The sequence below is a fragment of the Tupaia chinensis genome, unplaced genomic scaffold (genome assembly GCF_000334495.1).
Source record: "Tupaia chinensis unplaced genomic scaffold, TupChi_1.0 Scaffold000350_1, whole genome shotgun sequence".
Lineage (NCBI taxonomy): Eukaryota > Metazoa > Chordata > Mammalia > Scandentia > Tupaiidae > Tupaia > Tupaia belangeri.
In genome coordinates, this window is record NW_006159844.1 from 10434975 (window position 1) to 10454984 (window position 20010).

The 20010-nt window shown below is 38.5% G+C and overlaps 1 non-coding gene across 1 annotated transcript; it reads right to left on the bottom strand.

Annotated features, from left to right (window-relative positions):
- Positions 1–13732: 13732 nt before the first annotated feature.
- On the bottom strand, positions 13733–13839 carry LOC114008513 (U6 spliceosomal RNA). The gene has a single exon (XR_003550034.1). It is a non-coding gene; the product is annotated as a U6 spliceosomal RNA (small nuclear RNA).
- Between the last annotated feature and the right edge of the window lie 6171 nt (positions 13840–20010).

A 20010-nucleotide genomic window follows, 5' to 3' on the forward strand; every position in this document is an offset into this window, starting at 1 on the left:
CATAGTTTTGGCAGTCGTTATTATAATTTTTACATTCCCTTTCATTTAACTAGTAAGTTGTGACCTTTGTTAGGCCATAACAACACAGGTTTTCATAAAGAATACAAAGGAAGGAGAGATAAAGCCTAGTTTAACTCAATCTCTCTTGAGAAGCTGAGAAATGGTGGGTTTCATGTTTTGGAAGCCAACCCACATACCAAATATAAGTCCTGGGACTACTGCTTTAAAAACATGAACCAAGAGGCCAAACAGTAATGCAGTGGCAATGCAACTGAATCCCCACAGGAAAGGTCCTGGGTTTGCATCCGGGGATCTCCCTGAACATACTGAGTACATGCATGCTTGTGATCTGAGCCAGTTGAGAGCAGGGATGGATCATAGCATAAAGACCCTGTCGGTGTGTTTGTCTCTCTTTTTGTCTCATTCTCTCTCTCTCTCTCATGGAAGAAATAAAACTTGAAAAAATTTGAACTGAAAGCATCTAAAACAGGCTCCCACTCTGGAGAAGAGAGTCATGTATGCACAGAATCTATCAGCATGATGCTGCAATGATTGAAGGGTACCAAGTTTAATTCCCTTTCCCAGAGATGTTGGGTAGGTTGTAGTGTTAAGCACTGAGGCTTTTAGGAACAGATACAAGTTTGAGAGTCAACTTATTGTCTGCAAGATCACAGATGTGATTATTTAAACTCTGCAAGCCCCCATTTTCCTGTGTAAAATAGGGGCTAATGCTACTGCTTGTTTTTCTTAGTGCTGATGAAAGGATGAAATGAAATAATCTACGTTAGAGTTCAACATTTTTTAAATGTTTAATAGTAACTATAAGCCAGGGTGCACAGCTCAATTTCAGTGGAGCTAACTAGCAAATACCCAGGTTTTCCTTGGCATGATAGACCAAAAGCGTAGCTGGCGGGAGCGTAGCTCTTCTCAGATACAGTAGAGGAAAGAATCCCAAATCTCAGCACACGGTTTTAAAAGGTTTCTGACCCTTAAATTATGACTTTCTTTATAGCTATCTAACAGTCTCTCTTCTTCCCTTCACCCCAGCTGTGAAAGAGATGGTTATAATATGGGAAAATGAATCAAAGTCTTGAATACATCATCCAAGGTGAGGAAAACTGCAGGGGTTGAACATGAGTCTGGAGAAGCAAGAGCCCCCCTTTTTTGCTAGCTACACAATGTGCCCAGAATATCCATGATTAAAATTCTTAACACGATTTCAAAGCATCACCTTCCTAGGTAGATGACACGCAAAGGCAGGCACAGAGATTGAGGAATGATCTGACTCAAGTGGCTCATTTGTAAAAGCTTGAGTAACACTTCATAATGAATTTGCTATTTACTGATATAGCAGTGCATTCATTTGGCATTAATGGGCAGGGCCAATGTACAGTCATAGTTATTTTATTTAAATTCAAGCTTTGGTACCAGGCAACTAAATTGCAACAGAAGGAAAGTGATATGCCAATTTCAAGGGCACTTATTGCCAACCATCTAGTAGCTGAAAAATATAAAGAGGATATTTAAAAATAAGATAAAACCATGCATGCTAGCTAGTGATGATAATCATGATGCTACTAATAATATGTTTTATTTGGAAGGCACAATTAGTGATAGGGCTCTCCTGAAGAGATGCTGGTCCATAGGGGGGTAAATTTAAGCTACAAAGTGGGCCAATGTGTATCCCAAATACTCCTGATTTTTAAAATGATGAGGGAAATTTCACTGGGGGGTAATTTTAAATTAAGATTCAGTAGATGTCAATTCTCACCCTACTGTATTCCCAAACTCTTTTCTAGTTTATTTTTTTCCTATAGCCCTAAAGTTAAATAGTGTTTCATAAGTGCCCTGGTTTGAGCCACCTCTTCATCAAAGAACATCGACATCATCTCTCTCCTGGTGATTTCTATAAGACAGTTGCCCTGCCAGTTAAATTCTCCTCCACTAGGGGCTGTCCTGACCATTCAGGCTATGGTTTCAGTCTGTGGCAAAGTTGGGATAATAATTCCCTATTAAATAGCCTTTCATAAACAGAGACCCTCTTATTTCTTTCATTAACCTGTTTCTTATAGGGGCTCAAAATCAGTCCATTGAGCATGTTTTCTGTGTATTTAGCAGGAAGGCAGGTAGGGATTGAGTCATGCTGTTCTCTGAATTAATCTCATCTAACTCTTCCCCAGAGACCTTTTACAAAGCCCCCATGAAAATAACTCAGGCAGATAGACATCAATTTGGAAAGAATCATCCAGTACCACTTACCAGATGCCATCCAGATCCTAGCACCAGTCCAGAAAAAGAATACCCCTAGGATGAAGAACCAATTAAGTCAGATCAATAATTTATACCTTTACACGAATGAAGTTTTAATATTTTTTTTCTAATAACATGCTTTAATAGGAGAATACCTGGAGGATATGAGTCACCCAAAGTAGAAAAGATTGGGGTAGAGGAGCAAAATGTTGAGAATATTAAAACCAACTTTGATTACTTTCCAGTGGAGTGGTTCTGGTCACTGTCACTGTTAGCAAAATTTGAGACATTGCCAGGAAAGAGGTAAGAAACTGTAGCCAAAATAGACCAAATACTAAAGGGCAAATGAAAAGTTCAAGTATTTTCATGCAAGTTGGCGACTGTCTGTGTTCTGTTTCAGTGTTTGGCATTTCTAAAGCTGAGTCTGAATTAAGACCTCCTTTGAAAAATTAAGAGGGAAATCTCTAGTCAGTAAATGATTATATCATTGACTATGAGCAGTGTCTTCTCAAAGAAAAGTCATACATATCTACTTTTCATACCTGTAGCTTAAAATATTTTGTCTGGTCTGAGGGTATAGCTCAGAGAAGGGCTACACAGGATTTCTCTATTTTGATTCTGAAAATACTACAATAATTCTCTGTAATTTTCTGATAGCCAGATCACTTCCACTTTAGCCTTATTTCTAGGGTGTGGAAGGAGGTGGGGAAGTGGGGACCAGAAATGAGTCATTCAGCTTGTCATGTGCCTCACTGAGAGTCATTTGACCTAACCCTGTCATTTCCAATGAAGTGAATCTGAGGAGGTTGTGCAGAGTTGGAAATGTAAGTACAGCCAGGGCGAGGGTTCCTACCTTGTCATCACAGTTCTTAAAATTAGTTTTCTCCCCTCAGTGAATTCACACTTCAACAATTTCATTTATGAAATAACATTTATCAAGTAATAATTACTTTGTTTTCCTTGTTTAAGATAAGTTAGATATAACTGCCAATCAGTTTTTGATTGACACATGATAACCAGTGTTATTGATTTGAAATAATGCCATAAAAACATAAGCAAAGTAAAAACACCCTAGCATATATATTTATGTTTATTTTAGTTAGATTTATGTTTTTCATTAGGCTTTCAAAATACTAAATACAACTCACAGATGCCTGTCACTGTCTTTGTTCAATTTTTCAGGGATGCCAAAATTTAGGAGTGCAAGATGGAAAAAGTCTTCTGGGATCTACCAGGGTTGGGGGCCTATGCGGAGCTACATCATACTTTTGGAGACTCTTCTAGAGGGCTTTTTGGACTTCAGCCATTATTTTAGGATGAATGGCAGGCATAGGTCTACTCATCAGGTATATTTCGGTTACAAAGTTCAGTCCAAGGACCAACAGCTGTTTTCAAAGTAGCCTTTCTCTCTAACTACACTGCAACATTTAAGTTTTGATTCTTGACACTGCAGAGAAAATACTGGGTTAAATTGGTTGTATCCAACACTAGAGAGCTTAGTAGGCAACTTTAGTATACATGAGAACTTCTAGATAATTTCTCACTCATTATTCTCCTGGCAAAAAGAAATCCACTGTTGTAATGAAATGTAGGGGCTTGAAGAAATGTGTGGTAGTACCTGGTGGCATATTGGCCACTTTCAGAAGTACCTAATGTAAATTCTCAACTGCATTTACCAAATGGAAGAGTGAAAATAACATAAATGAGTTCGGCAGTTTACCTCTTTTGAAGGGATGTCTGTTAAGTTATTTGTACCTTATTAGGAGCAGCTTTGAGGACATTAATATACCAGTGTATACCTGTAGAATCTCGTATCATCTTTAAAGTGATGATGAAAGTAGAATATAAAATGGTGAGGGCTCTTGGGTTTCATTATTTTTAAGAGGAAAGTGAAACACGGGATCTATTAGGTTACTGACCATTTGTAGTGAACTAATGATGTTGAGAGACTTTCAATATGAGTGGTTAATTTAAAATATATGTTACAGGCAAATACACATAGAAGACTGTGCAAGTGACTGTGGTTCAACTGCCTATTTAAACCAAACATACATTTGATTGTTTTTAAATATTGATGCCTTTGCTGTTATTACAAAACACTGAGTAGGAGTTCACACAATGAGGGCGACATGTGAATGTGTCAAGCTAATGTCAAAACAACAGCCTTGAGCAGCATTGCAGTCTGACAGGTTTCAGAGTGGAGTGACTGCTGACTGGACTACTCTGCGGCTGAATTAGGTCTCTCCTCATAAGGGTTTTGCTGTTTTCTTGGGTGTCTGCAGCCTGGAGTTGTGTCAGACTTCACTGATTATATCTCTGTGTAGAGAAGGAGGGCATGAACTTTGCCAACAGGAAGAATGAATATGTATGGTGTTTTTCTTTGGATCAGGCTGACTGCGACCTCTGCTGAGAGGGAGTGTGTGACAGTGTGCTTCACTTTCCCAGCATAAGCCTTGCCAAATAAAGCATCCAGGTTGCACCTCTCATATGAGGACGGCCAACCAGCCAATGTTGAGCTTTGTTTAGTGCCACATTTCTTTACCATAGGACCACTGAACATGCGTTTTCCTTTTCCTGGAATAGTCTTCATTCCCTCTTTGTGCTGGTCCTATATGACGTATACCCAATGTATAAATTTTGTCCTAAATTTTGTTTCTTTGACAAGGGGCCTCTTCTGACCTTTCTAACTAGGTTAGGAAGACCCCCAATGTGAATGTCCTCAGCATCCTCCATTTCCACATTGTATTAATCAGGGTTCTCCAGAGACACAGGGTCAATTGGGGTGTGTGTGTCCATCTATGTCTCTATCTATCTCTGTCACTGTCTTTCTCCATCTCTGTATCCATCTATAATCCTTCTGTCTGTCTGTCTATCTATCTATCTATCTATCTATCTATCATCTATCATCTATCATCTATCTAGCTATCTAGATTTATCTTAAGGAACTGGCTAACATGATAGTAGAGACTGACTAGTCCAGAATCTGCAGGATGAGCCACAGTCTGAAGACTCAAGAAAGGGCTGATGTTGCAGTTCAAGTCCAAAGGCAGTTTGTTGGCAGAATAACTTTTTTCTTGGGGGATGACAGTCTTTGTTCTGTTAAGACATTTAGCTAATTAAATGAGACCCCTCCCACATCATGGAAGATGATCTGTTTTACTGAGAGCCCACTGTTTTATTAAATGCTAACTTTATCCAATATCTATCTATATTTATATTTATCTATCTATATCCACAGAAACATCATAAATAATGTTTGGTCAATATCTGGGATGTGTGGCCTAGCCAAGTTGGCACATAAAGTTAACCATCACATCCATGTAACACTATTGTATTTGTCATTTTTTATGTGTATGAATGTTTGCATTTCTCACTCAGCATGAAGACATGGACCATGTTTGTTATGCTTTTGATAAGTTTCCAGAACTCAGCACAGTCAAACACAAAGTAGACACTCATTGAATATTTAATTAAGCCATCGTTCATTCAACCATTCAACAAATGCTTATTAAATACCTATCATGTGCCAGATACTGCTCTAATTGCCAGAGATAAGCAGAGAATGAGGCAAAAAAAAAAAAAAACAAAACAAAACAAAAAAAAAAACACCAAGAACTCTGCCCTCTTGAAGCTTCCATTCATGTAGGAAAAATCTTAAATAATTCAAGTCATAATAAATGCTGTGAGGAAAAATAAAGCAGAGTAAGAGACAAGGAATAAAATAGGTTGTGGCTGTGTATTGTTTATATTTATTTCTTTTTTAGGTTTTGTTATAGGGTTTTTGTACTCACCAGAGAGAGAGAGACAGAGAGGGAGAAAGAGAAAGTGAAAAATCATCCCGTTAACTCAGGGGGTCGGCCACACTGCAATCCCTTTTCCTCCAGTCTCCTCTTAGGATTTTGGGTGCATATGCACGCACATCCAGCATAATTTTCAAACTGCTGGATCCAGAACTCATACTGTGCAGCTGGCCATGTGGGATCTGGGATCCAGCACCTTAACCTCCATGCCACATGTAGGTTCTGATGGTGGCTGTTTTAGATAGAGTGACCAAGAACAGCCTTTCAAATGGTTATTTGAACAGAGACTAAAAGATGAGGAGCAGGTCATATGGAGATCTATATAATGAGGGTCCTAAGTAGAAAAATGAAGCAATACAAAGGTATCAGGTGGGTGTGAGCTTGGCAAGAGGGTCAACAATATGGGTGGAAAGAGGGAAGAGGTTTGAGATGTAGTGGAAGTATTTTAATAGGAATATGACCTTATCTAATTTTTATTTTGAAAATATCACTTTGATGGACTCTTTGGATGCACTATTAGGGTCAGGGAGGAGAGAAGAGTGGAAGCAGACAGCAGTGAGAAACCACTGTAAAAGTTCAGGTGACACATAATGATGGCTTGGACTAAGTTGGCAGAAGAGGTGATGAGGAGAGTTTGAATTTGGAACACACATGGAAGCTGGAGATAACAGGACTTCCCAAGTGATATGAACATGGAGTGTATGTGAAAGAGAAATCAGCCACAAAGTCTAAGGTTTGGATCTAAGCAACCAGAGAATGACGTTGCCATTTACTGAGGTGAGGAACTTGGCAAAAGATCAGTTTTGAGCAGGAAATCAAGACTTTTATTTTGGGTGCTTTGAGTCTAAAATATGTGTAAAATATCTAAATGGAGAGTTTGGGAGGGTGGTTAAGTATACAAACCCAGATCTCAAAAGAAAAGCTTATCTTGGAGGTGTTGATATTGGGTGTGGAGCGCCCCCGCCCTAACATGGCGCCGAGAGCACCCAGACCTCTACATAAACAAGCCCATATTTGGTTATCGTTCCTGTTCCGGAACGCGTAGGCACTGCCTCAGCCTATCAGTGCTTGCCTGGTGGCAAAAGAGGACTGGTTCGCGGGACGGATATATAGGGAGCCCGGGTGGGCTGAGAGAGAAGAAGGCTGGGGAGAAAGAAGGAGGGAGAAGGAAGAAGACTGTAAGAAGCCTGGGGTAATAAAGCGTTCTGGAGAAGATCTTGTCAGCGTTGTCATTGAAGCGACAAGTGGTGGCCCGTACGGGGAACTACTTCTCCCTCCGCTCGAAGGTCAGAACTCCAACGCTCCAGGGCAGCTGGCTGGTAAGCCTCGAAAGGTAAGGAGGCTTAACGGTAATTGTTTAAAAGTCCTTGGAAAAGAGACGATAGGTTCCCGTGAAGAGGGGAGGTTTAAAGTCCTCGGTAAAGAGACGATATCCTAAGGTCCTCGGTAAAGAGGCGATACCCCAAAGTCCTCGGAAAAGAGGTGATACCCTAAAGTCCTCAGAGAAGAGGCGGCATCCTGAACAATAGTCCTAGGATAGTTCTGGACCACTGGCCACGACCGGCTCCGGGACGGATGGGAAGGCCCGGCGGGGAAGGTGGCTCTGGGGGTCCCCGTCGCCCCTCGCGGGCGGCGGGGCCGAGCCTCCCCGAGTGTTACAGCCCCGCGGCCGCAGCGTGCTCACCGAATCCCGGGACTGAGGGAGCGCCGCAGCAGCAACAGCCGCAGCTGCACTTCATACCAATGTTCAAACTGCCGCCCAATTAAACCATCTTCTCTTGCCACTAACCTCTCTCGAGAGCTTTCCTCCCACTTCACAGGTAACTGGTCCCTGGAATTCGACAAGCTCACAGAGACTCTACGATTAGAGATTATCCTCATCAATTCCACCTGAGTAAATCCAGACGTTGCTCGTGCCCTGGCCTCATGGATTGCCCAAGCTGCAACTCATCTGAAAGAATGGGCGGGGATGGGTTCCCTAGCAATCCTTTTGTTTGCCCTTTGCGTCCTGTGCCTCTTTTGCCTCTGCCGTGTATACCGAAAATGCACAAGGCCATGCGTTCCTAGCATAGGCATTTGCCGCCATAGAAGGGGGCCAATCCCCTGAGGTCTGGGTTGCAGCGCTGGGGCAGTAAGAAACATGGCAGGATGTGAGAATGATACTGCACTTGGGAGCCCTGGAAGGGTCGCCCCGAGGAGGGCATGCCCAGCTGCATATGGGTCGACACCGCCACTCCCATCCCCCAAAAATCGGTGTCGGACAGGTGGGCAGTCGGCCTGGCGCTCTCACGCATGAGACAGACTTCCTTACATGGTCCTTCTTGTTTGGGGGCTGTGACCACTACCCTCTCCTGCATAATAAACAAAAAAGGGGGAGTTGTGGAGCGCCCCCGCCCTAACATGGCGCCGAGAGCACCCAGACCTCTACATAAACAAGCCCATATTTGGTTATTGTTCCTGTTCCGGAACGCGTAGGCACTGCTTCAGCCTATCAGTGCTTGCCTGGTGGCAAAAGAGGACTGGTTCGCGGGACAGATATATAGGGAGCCCAGGTGGGCTGAGGGAGGAAGAGGAGGAGGAAGAAGAAGATTGTAAGAAGCCTGGGGTAATAAAGCGTTCTGGAGAAGACCTGGTCAGTGTCGTCATTGAAGCGACAATTGGGGCCATGGGATGTGAGGCCATCATATACTGGAAGCTAACAGGGATTTAAAGAGAAGAGCGACCAAGCTCTGGGGTACATCATCATTTAGGATTTTATTAGAGGAGGAAGGTACAGAAAAGAGACAAAAAGGAGTGACTGGAGATGGGAAGATAGTAAGTGAGTTTGGCAGTTGGATCCCATGAAAGAAAGTATACTTAAAAAGTAGGTTGCGACCATCTCTATCTGCAGTTTAATAGGTGGATTAGGTGTCTATGCAACACTAAAATAACCCAATGAGCTTTGAAAGACAGTATTATGTTCCTGAGCCTAACTGAAGACATACATCACTTACATTTGACTCTGAATATTCCTTGAGAGTTAAATTGGAGAGGGGAAATAGAAGTTTTTTTGGTTTTGCTTTGTTTTTCTTTTCTGGGATTAGCCACGTTGTGGCTAATGATAAACAAGAGAAAATTTGTTTGTTTTAGCATACATTGAGAGCCTGTTTTGTATGAGGTGATTTTTAACTTTCAAAATTATAATTCTGTGAGGGAACCAGCAGTTAGCGTAATGACTAGGTCACTGGACTCCCACATAGTCGACCACGGTTCGTGTCCTGGACCCGGTGGCTTAAAACTCATGCCAGGCGCGTGTGCGTGTGTGCCCAAGATCCTGAGAGGAGAATGGAGGAGAAGGGATTGCGGCGTGACCATCCCCCCTGGGGGGTGATCTCTCACTTTCTGTCTCTATGTCTCTCTCTGTCTGTCTGGCGAGCACACGTGCCCTATAGCAAAAAAACCTCTCCAAAAAAAAAAAAAATTTACAATTCTGTGAGTTAGGTATGAAAAGCCAGCTTTCAGGACTTGTTTCCTTATGTTCAACTCCATCATAAGAAGTGTAGGCAACTTAAGAACATTAAAAATTAAAAAGAAAAATGGAAAGGGCCTCTTAGAAATAAATCACACAAAGAAAAGAAATCTAAAGTTTACAGTTTTAAATTAAAATTAGCAAAAATCAAGAACAGATACCAATTGAGATATGGGGAAGATGGAGGATAGAACATTGTTAGGAGCTAATACATATTAAGGATTTACTATGTTACTATGTGCCAGGCACTTTCTAAATATTTAGCTGTATTAATTTATTTAATATTTATAATACTCTAACAACATTGATACTATTACTCTTATCCCAAATGAAGAAACATTGACATTGAAAGACTAAGAAACATGATCCAAAATAAAAAGCTTGTGAGATATCAAATCAGAACTAAGAACTTGCTGCCTGGCTCCAGAGCACACATGTATAACCATTATGTCTCAATGCTCCTGATAACCCCTTGAGAAAATGTCAAAAAGAAGCAACATTAAATGGTATTGACCTGGAGGTCCAGCTGAAGATCCAGAGAGTAGTGACAGCTGCAATGGAGGTGGAAGCAAAATCCACCAGATTTGACAACTACGAAGACTAGAAAATCTTTTCAATAAAAATTATCTGAGAGAGATAATTGAGGAGTATGAGTGTGTGTGTGTGTGTGTATACATGCATGTGTGTATATTGTGTATTTATGTGTATATTTGTGTGTGTGTCTCTGTGTGTGCATGCGGTATGTAAGAAGCATGAAAAGTCTATCCACATATGAGGATAGTAGCTTCTCTGCCTATATATGCTCCAGTGCTTTGAAGAATAGGGTATAGATTTCTCTAAGGAGACAGGGTGATGGCAGCTGAATTTCCATGTTATAGACACAAGAGTTCCACTAAGAGAGGGGTAATACGGACAGCTTGGTCCATCTTGTGTTTTTGCTGAAAATCTCAGCATGATCCATAAAACTATCTGTGCAGTTATTTTCTGATGTAATAATCAAATCAGCCAGTTGATAAGAGGAAGGATAGGAAGAATAACATGAAATTACATATAAAGGAGAAACCGGAGACACCCACTTGTTCAGGGGTGAGCATCATCCTTCTCGCAGTTGTCCATCTCATTATTTTCTATGACTGAGCAGGGTGGGAATTATCTACTTGCTTAAACTCTTAGTGGCAAGACCTTCTTCCTTATTCCTGATACCAAGAGTTCTGCTTGCCTTCTCTTCTCCACTCAGATGCAGAGACTGAATATCAGTGCTAAGACTAATTGCAGTTAAACAGGGCTCTATGGTCCTATTAAAGATCAAAGCCATGACTGCCTCATATCAATGTATGAAAGAAAAAAACTTATCTATTTATTAAAAAAAAAGAGGAAAAAGCTAGATTGCTAACTAAATAAGTGTTACCAGAATTCAAATAGGTGATAATTGCAAAAGAAAATCTAAATGGGCTTTTCTTTTGCATTGAAGAGTGAAAAAGCCATTGGTATTTCAGAAAAATGGGGAGTTTAACCCTCTTTCTTCCAGCTTGCTTAAGAATCTTTTGGAGTTCTAAAAATCCTGATCCCAAAATAACATCCACTATTCACTTAGAGTTGAACCAAGCTAGCTCATCTAACTTTCCCCAATGTTTATGTTTGCAGGCAGTCTTTGCTTGTACCTCTCATGGTATGAATTAAGAAAAAAAAGCAGTAACTGCATTACCTAAAAACATCTGCTTTGATATGATGAGCAAGTGCTCCTGGTGGATACTTTCCTCAGTGGTGTTCGAACCAAAAACCATGCAGCAGATATCTCACCTAGACTAGCCGTCTTGAATATAATTCAATGGACCTTCATTAGATTTCGGTTAGATAGATGCATGGCATTATCCTACTCTTTGAACAGGATATACAGTCCCTGTCTGGTATGAAGCAGAATATGAACTACAACACAGGTACATACTGAGTGCAATGGGAATTAAGCACAGTGGTAACATAAGAGAATGCTAAGAGCATTCATATATTTTAAAAAATACTATAATGATGGATTTATAACATAAAAACAAAGATGAGACTTGAGATACATTTGGCCCATCATTATTAGCACAGGATCCATTTCTTACATAAAATCTAGAATTACAAATATAAAATAATATACATGTATAAATATATTATAAAATATATAACATAGATAAAATTTAATATTAGCTATCTATGTGTTCTGTTCTCAGTGGCTTATAGAGTATATTCCATTGTTATCTTTTTACTTTCTGAGGTAGAATTTTTTTACTACTATTTGTAATTGAAGAATGTAGTTGGATAATTTTCCCAGGGCCATGTGAGAGCAATAATGAAGTTTTAGGTACACAGTGGGCCTGACCTATTCTAAAGGAACTCCACATTAATATATTCCACCTCTGTATATTTGGAGGGGAGATACAAAGAGCCACTGATTCTTAGTGTATTCCATATTCTAGCCTAGTAAGGCTGGTCAGAATTGTGACCTCAGACTATTATTTTCCCTCAGATTTTCTCATGGTGAAATAGAAATAATTCATTTACCTTGGGTTAAATTTTTTTTTTTGAGAGGTTTTTGCTATAGGGTGTGAGCGCTCGCCAGACAGAGAGAGAGAGAGACATAGAGACAGAAAGCGAGAAATCACCCCCCAGGGGGGATGGTCATGCCGCAATCCCTTCTCCTCCATTCTCCTCTCGGGATCTTGGGCACGCACACACACGCACCCGGCGTGAGTTCTAAGCTACCGGGTCCGGGATGCGAACCGTGGTCAACTATGTGGGAATCCAGCGACATAGCCATTATGCTAACTGCTGGTTCCCAGGTTAAATTTTTTTTTTAAGAATTATTTATTTAATTCCATTTGTTGGTATTATTATTATTATTACTTTTAATTTGACCAGACACAGAGAGAGAGAAATGGAAAGCAAGAGAGCAAGTCGCCAGGTCCAGGACTCGAACTGTAGTTGACCATGTGGGAATCTAGCACCCTTAACCACCATACCAACCTGCTGGCCCCATGAGTCAAAAATTTTTAATAGCAGTACGGTTGCCAGAGGTTATTTTATACTCAAAATGGAAGTGTTGAAAGCATGAGCTTATATGAGATACTGTTTTTTTATTTTTTAAGTTTTTTATAGTGTACTCTTGTAGACGTCAGAATTCTGGAAGAAGTAAGGCATATAGCAAACAAAATGGTAGCTAACTAATAACAAAAGGAAAGCTCTATAACATCTTTCAGTTTATGAAATATAGATCTAATATGCCTAAAACAAAGCCATTTTTAAAAATGACTTCCATGTATTCTCAACATGAATACATGGAGGAATATCCATGGGAAAAATACTGGATTCTTGAATTTGAACTAACTGAACACTGTCATTTTAAAATGACATCCAATTGTGTTGTGTCTAGGGCTGTATGAGGTTATGGTGATAAAATTTTACTGGCTCAAGTAGAAATTACAGGGCAAGGTGGTTGCTCAACCTTTTCAGCTAAAACATAGTCTCTGGTCTGGATGAAAGTCAGTAAACTGGAATTTGGGTTTTAATTTTGCCACTGAGTTATGCTTGTCAATTTGTCTCTGTTTCTTCATCAAGTGAATTCTAACTGACATTGGAAATGATGCTTTATTTAGCTTAGGCCTTTCACACTTCATGTATATCTCCCATTAAGAGAAAAAGTATCCTATGGCCAAAGACAGCTGTAAAATGGAAAAATATACCTGTCTACCCACAGCACTGTTGGGAGTTTTTAATGAAATGGTGGATATGAAAGTTCTTTCACTAGTTAAAAGTGAACTTAGTATGGGACTAGGCGCATTGCCTAAAATAAATTATATTTAGATAACATCTTCACTTTAGTTCTTACAGCAACCGCTAGAGTAGAAAAAGAGATAGTATCAAACCTATTTTACAGGTGAGGAAACTGAGACACAGAGTGATTATGTGACTTATGGGTAAGTATAGATCAAATTAACAGAATCAGAAGTAGATCATAGCTCTCGCAGCATGCTGCCAGGCATTTTCACCTCTAAGCCTGACCTGTTATTATTTTGCTCTACAGAATAATGGAGAACAACAAAATTGGAATTTTTAAAAACTGCTTTTTAAATGACTTTAAAAAATAACACAAGTCACCTTTTCCTTCCCTCTTTTTTTTTTTTCTTCAGTGTCAAAAAATATGGAACGCTTCACAAATTTTTTTGTCATCCTAGCACAGGGGCCATGATAATCTTCTCTGTGTTGTTCCAATTTTAGTATATGTGCTGCCGATGCAAACACTCCTCCCCTCTTTTTAAGGCAGAATTGTTGGACTGAGGAAGATTCTTGTGTCTTATAGGGGAAAACAGGCTCATTTTTTTCAGCATTTGATTTTAGTTTTTGGTGGGCAATTGCCTTTTTTTTTGTGCTTTGCAGTAGGAAAATATTACTATTGTAAGTGAGGATTGCAAATGTGAAAACAGGCTCTCAGATGAAAATCATATGGGGCACTTAGAATTCTGAAAAATATTTGAGTCATTATGTTGCTGTTCTAAAATTGAATCAATGCTATATTTAATAAGGCACAACAGGCAATGAATTATTACACATTAATTCATACCCAGTGTGTTGCTAGGCACATGGCTAAAAGCTGAGTGCAGTCAATGCAACTAAACATGAATACGCCATAATTCACACACCATAGGGGCCCACTGTAATTATAAAATGCTATTATAAAAGGTTATTTTTAAAATATTTAGTTATGTTAAGTTTTAAACCTACATAATTCATGATATATGTGGTAGTCTCATAAATTTAGCAGCACACTTCCCTTTGCTCAATCCCACAACTTTAAGATTTACATGTTAAACCCTAGATCACATCAGTAGGCTCTTTACGGCTAGAAATGTTATTCTGTGTTTCTCAGTTTTCATTTGGGGAAAAAAACAAAACTTTCTTTTAAGCTGTGTGGAGCAACAATTTAAATAAGGGGGAGTAGAGAAGGGCTAGAAATTCTACTGCAGTTGCCCTGGAGACAGAATTATAGTCAAGTTGGAGAGTGTGGGTGGTCTATGTCTTCCTCTCCAGGTGGACACTTCTGGGTGCTAAGTAAGAATGCAGAAGGAAACCCTGATGCTGGTTCCAAATATTACAAGGAGAGTGTGTGAAAGTAAGTGGAAAGGTGATCGCTCTGGTTTTCTCTTTTCTTTTATTTTCTTTTGTTCTTTCTTTTCTTTTCTTGTCCTTTCCTTTCCTTTCCTTTCCTTTCCTTTCCTTTCCTTTCCTTTCCTTTAACGTCAAAAAGTATGGTTTGTAGTAGAAAATTACATTTAATATTGGTTATTATTGATGAGGAACTTTCAAGAAAATTCCAACTCATGATGAAAATATTTGTCTAGCACTCTCTTTGTACTGCCTGGGCATAATTTCCAATGACTCAGAAGTGTAATGGAGGTTGGTGGAAATTTTCAATAGTGAGTTCAGAGTCCTTCCACCAAGGTGCTCTTACCCTCACACTGATAAAGGATACACCATTGGTGTAATATGGACAATGCAACTTTATTCTTATGCAATATTTAAAATAATGTCATTTATGAAAGAAAAATGCTAACTAGTTCTTAAGAGATGTTTACTCTTTTACTGAGACTTATGTAGTTGACTTTGGCAAAATAGGTAAAAGAAAAATGAACATTTATCTCCAATCACTGTCCAAGTAAGATTTTTGTCATGATTTAAATATTTTTCCCCTTTAAAACTCCCATTGAAATTAATTGCTATTGTAATAGCATTAAGAAGTGAAATCTTTAAAAGGTGATTAGAGGGCTAGCCAGTGATGTGGTGGTTAAGGTAGACAGATCTCACATGCTAACTGTACCATTCATATCCTGTATCTAGTAGCTCAAGAACACTCTGGGTGTATATGTGTGCATGCCCAAAATTCTGAAAAAAGAAGTGGAGGAGAGGGGATTGTGGCATGACCTTCCCCCATAAAGATGCTTTCTCATATTCCCTCTCACTGTTTTCAGTGGGCACAGTTAGCAGATTAACTAAATAAATAAGGTGTTTAGATTATCAGGACTCTGACCGCTAGTGTGTATTAAGATCATTATTTTGAGAGCAGCTTAGTTATTGTGCAGTGGATTCCTGATTTAAAAAGAATTAGTTTGGCCCCTTCTCTCTCTGTCTTACACACTCACTTGCCTTTCCACTGTCTGCCATGGTGTGCCATATGCCCTCCCCAGAGGCCAGTGCCATGCTCTTGAACTTCCCAGTCTCCAGAACTATGAGCCAAATACACTTCAATTCTATATAAATTATCCAGTCTTAGGCATTCTGTAATAGCAAAAGAAAATGAACTAAGACAATTTTCCTTTTTATTAATTTTATAGGAAAAAAATGCCAGCATATATTTTTCCTGAAAATCTATTTTGTTCATGTCTTACTATAATTAAATTATAATTTTATTATCCATATTATTAAGTATTGTAAACTTTACAAGGCACATATTAACATAATAGCTAGACTTAAATACTATTAAAAGCCAAACAAAGAAGGATTCTGCTGAATTAATGAACTGAGTTTAATTTACATTTCTATTACCAAGACTAATTGTATGAGCTTCCATACCTTGATTAGAGTTCTTAGTAAATAAAAATATGCTTAAATATTATGAGAGTGTTTGAATTGCTCAAGTATTCAGGAAATTGGACTTGACCAGGACATTTACCTAATTCAAATTCATGGAAATATGACATTTCTTAAACAATAAGCCTATAAATACAAATTAAAGAGCTATGTGTCTTTGGTCATGCATTCACTAGTGTAATTTTAATTTTTTTAAGAATTATTTTATTTAACTTTATTTATTTATTTGCTTATTTATTTATTTAAATTTGACCAGAGAAAGAAAGAGAGAAAGAGAGAGAAAGTGAGAAAGTGAGGAAGCCAGCTGCCAGGTCCGAGACTCCAATCTCAATTGGCCATGTGGGAATCCAGTGACACAACCACTATACCATCTGTTGGCCCCACTAGTGTAATTTTAAATTACAGATGTTGCATTGAAACTTCCCTTAGGGCCAGCCAGTGGTATGATGGTTAAGGCAGCTGGTTCCTACGTGGCTGACTGTGCAATTCAAGTTCCGGATTTGGTGGCTTGAAAAACACCTTGGGCATAGGTGCATGTGTGCCCAAAATCCTGAAGGAGAAATGGAAGAGAAGGGATTGAGGTGTGGTCATCTCCATGGTGGTGGGGGTAGGGGTGGAATAAAGATGGAGGGTGGGGGATGGGGAGTTGTGATAGGGTGCTTTTCTACTTCTCTTTCTCTCCCTCTGTCTCTCTCCAGTGAGGGCACATTCCTTCTGACAAATTAAAAAAAAAAGAAAAAAGAAAAAAGAAAAAGAAAAGAAAAGAATAAAAAGAAACTTCCTCTGTTCTAAAACTTGCTAAAACTGGCTAACATTCCCTAGTAATCTACAAATAAAAACACTGTTTATGATGCTAATTTTATTCTCAATCTAATATAGTGGTTCTCAAACTTCCATAGAGCATTAGAATCACCTGGAAGGCTAGTTAAAATACAGATTGCTAGATTCTAGCCCCAGAGTTTCTAATTCAGTAAGTCTGGGTAGGGCTCAAGAATTTTGAAACTACAAAGTTTTCAGGTGATAATGATGCTGCTGATTTGGGGCCGCACTTAGAACTATGAATGGATTTTTCTAGTTATCGTTACTGTTTTCTTTAATATTACTAGCACACCAATTGGTATTTGTGGAGTCTGGCAGAGATAAACTTGTCTGTGATGTATTTACTTGATGACTAATGTGGCAAATTAACAGGTCCTTATTTATAGGTTAATAGGTGCTTTATTTACTTGATAAGTAATAAGGCAAGTTAATGAAAGAACATTCAACATAGGATCCTTTCCAAGTTATAGGCATGAATAGTTTGAAGGTTCTCCATCATATTGCATATGTGGGCAGTTCCTGGTTTATGAATGGCTTGCTTTCCAAAATTTATTGTTTCTTTTTTAATATTCCACGGATGGCAGAACTAACTTGTGAAAAAAAAATTCTATTAGATCTATATGTGACTGAACCACAATACCAGTAGACCTCTTATTTTCCACAACTTATAAAGGAAATATGTGACCCAAGTTAAATTGTAATTTTTATAATTATAACTTTAGAAAATATAAAAAAGAATATAAGAGATTAATATAAATTATAATTTAAAAAAAAAAATATAAGTTGAAATTTTATAAAATATAATTTTATAATTATATAAATTATAAAGCAATTTACATTTCCAAAGTGTTTACATATGTATTAGCTCATTTAATTCTCCACAATAATTCTATAAGAAAGCTCTTCATGATAATAACTTTAAAGATATGTCTGCCTAAGGTCTTACAATTAGTATGTGATGACGTCAGGATTAGACTCTAGGGCTCTTTCTACCTTTCTTCCCACTTGCTATATTACTCTTAAGAGCCCCTAGGACCTGAACATTCTGGGATTCTGGGGATATTTTATATTTAACTCCCTGGAAACCCCAACCTATGAACTTACACAGCTGTGTTTTTTTGTTTGTTTGTTTTTGTTTTATTTTAACCTGTTTTTCCTGAATCTCCTGGGCTTAGCACATATTGATCTTGGACCTAGAGTCCCTACTTATTCCTTTATACCTTAATTCTTGACATTTTTCTGCTTTAAGTCTCCTTATTGAATTTGACCTCTGACTTAATAGTATAATTCTCATTTCTGTCTAACAGTTTAGGTCCCCTTGTACCCTAAGAAGTGTTTAGGAGAAGGCTCAGATTTCAGGTTGTAAGTTTCTTGTGTTTATAGTTTCTGAGTCAGAAAAATCCCCTGAATAAATTTACATTTGGGTTCAAGCTCGACACAGAGTGATAAACAAGACTGAATAAAATCTCTTTTTAGAAACAGATTATTTCATATTTAAGGAGTCTTCAAAAGTTCATGGAAAATGTGTATCATGAAAAAACAGTTGCATGGATTTCAAAAATTTTTTTCCACTGGAATTCACTTTAGTTCCATTTTTTCCATGAACTTTTTAAAGTCCTCTTGTATCATCAACAAGGGGTTCTCCAGCTTTAATGTAGAAACTTGTCCTTTATGCTGGTTGTTTAGCTAGATTTCTGTGTGAATGATGAGTTTAGAGAAAAGCTGTATCACCACAATCAGGACAATATGTGAAGTCCCCACTCTTACTCCAGAGCACCAATGCATAAGCATATGGTTTGCAGGTCTTTTTAGATGTTAGTTATTAGTCAATAAAATATGGAGCAATATCAGGTGCTAGGTACCAACTGTGGATGCCAATCTGTCAAGGTACCTTCCTGGCTTTAGGCAGACTCCTTATCAGCGGCCCTCAAGGCCGCATTTTCTCCATATACCTCCTGGGTCATGTAAAGATGGCTTAATCCTCAGTTGTCCAAAGTGCCAATTTTATGAATGTAATGGTAGAAGACAAATGAGGCACCCTGCAGCCTAAATTAGCACAAATATGGGTACATACCATTAAGGTGAAGGAGAATATATGGCATGTCTGTCTGATCAAAGAAATGCCAATGATGAAGGTGCAATGGTGCCACCAGAAAAAAGGGGGCTGAGGTTGCCTTCAGGCCCATGGAGAGTTAATATTAGCCCTCTTCAGACATGAAAAATAATAATTAAACACTGCTTGTCAATTAATGCCAACTTAAAGAAAGGCCCTACACTTAGATTAAGTGAGAAGCATGGGTTGCTTGAAAACAGCAAGAAAGGCGGAGGGAAAAGGGTATAAAATAATGAAAGAGATAAGGTAAAAAGGGAGAATAATTAAATACACGTGTACTTTCACAGAGTTGGGGCACTCATATTTCTAATTAGAATTTCAATGCAGGAGCCCAATTTAACCTTAGGGAGTCTTTATATTCATGTCACTGTTGTACACAGCAATCAATCCATCTCTGGCATCTTACTTGCAAGTTGAATTTTCATATTACATTAGTCGAGCCTCAATCTCTTTGTATCTTTAATGGATATTTTCTTTTTAGAGCTTTAGTGTGTGTTGTCTTCTAGAAAATTCTATGCTGAGAGGAACAATAGCCATTTAGATACTGGAATTCAAAGAGTAGGTGGCTCACTGACATTAACCCATTTCTTTCTTGACATGGTACTTTTGGAATGATCAATCATCATCTATCATATTTGCTTGAATGAATTTAGGGAAAAAATCAATGTATATTCAACAAAATAGCCTGATGCAATAGACAGTAGGTGATAAATTTAAAAAATTTTTAAAATCCAGAATTATTTCTCCAGTGACTCAGCAATTGGTAAGCCATCTTGTAGTTCATTTCCTCTTAAGTCTCTTGCAATGAAATTAAGTTTTTCTTTCCCTTCTGTTGTCCTCAGCAGAGTCATGTTTAAAACAACTTCTAATTCTGGAATATATTACAGAACCATAAT